At 43.1% G+C, this 1,015-nt stretch overlaps 1 non-coding gene across 1 annotated transcript; it reads left to right on the top strand.

Annotated features, from left to right (window-relative positions):
• Positions 1–741: 741 nt before the first annotated feature.
• TRNAT-CGU (transfer RNA threonine (anticodon CGU)) lies at positions 742–813 on the top strand. The gene has a single exon. It is a non-coding gene; the product is annotated as a tRNA-Thr (tRNA).
• The last annotated feature ends 202 nt before the right edge of the window (positions 814–1,015 follow it).

A 1,015-nucleotide genomic window follows, 5' to 3' on the forward strand; every position in this document is an offset into this window, starting at 1 on the left:
CTGCCAACATGACTTTCGCTGTTATTTGCACAAACTGAAGATGCTATTGGCTGAAGAGTCGACACCGGGCGATCTGCAAACATAACAATAGGAAAGGAACGGGACATGCACACCGGATGATCTAGTGATTTCTCCGTCTCAGCTCTAGATGTAGCTGAGCATTACACGAATAAGTTCAGCGTGTACAAAATTAGCATGTCAGATGACACTTATTGGATCCGTGAATGAGATGTTCATGATTGGTTCTTCCTGCTGATCTATCCGTCAGTGCATCTGTGCAGTATTGAAGTTATCTGAATTTACGTACTACTCCAAGACAAGACTGCCGCTGGATCCAACTGCACAGAGCAGCAAGAAGTTCAGCGCGCCATCGCATTTCACTGCCGCTGCATAAATAACGCTTACGGTTCGGCGCAGCACACAGGCGATATGTAAACAGAAAGATGTGCTGGCGTCGTGTGGCATGCATGTACATGCGACACAAGATCAGTTGTAACTGGTCTGTTGATCTCAAGTTGTGCGCCTCTGAACTTTCGTTTAGTTTGTTGACCCACAGATATCGCGCAAACCAAAGTCCAGTACAAGCCCTCGCATTCTCCTTTTGCGAAAAGGACTCAGATCTGACTATTACGACGGTTCATTCAGAATAACTCTGGACCGGTACACAACTTCTGTCCGGCGGCCATTTGATTTCTGTATTACTCGCTAAGTAAAATAACATAAACAAATATCGCACAGAGCGCCTCCGTAGCATAGTGGTAGTGCGTTCCCTTCGTAAGGGAAAGGTCGTGAGTTCGATCCTCACCGGGGGCTAAAATTAGTTTTTTTTGAAAAATCCTTTTCTGCTTTTTTCAAAAATCCTTTTCTTTTGAAATATTTTTTTTTTACTGTCACTCCTCTAGACCCCAAAATTCACAAGCAGCAGCAACTAGCATTCACATACTACCACTAATGAATTACACACAACATATAATCGCATAAACTGATTTTATTGCAATTTTTTTGACTAGATTTC

The sequence above is a fragment of the Triticum aestivum genome, chromosome 1B, assembly GCF_018294505.1.
Source record: "Triticum aestivum cultivar Chinese Spring chromosome 1B, IWGSC CS RefSeq v2.1, whole genome shotgun sequence".
NCBI lineage: Eukaryota > Viridiplantae > Streptophyta > Magnoliopsida > Poales > Poaceae > Triticum > Triticum aestivum.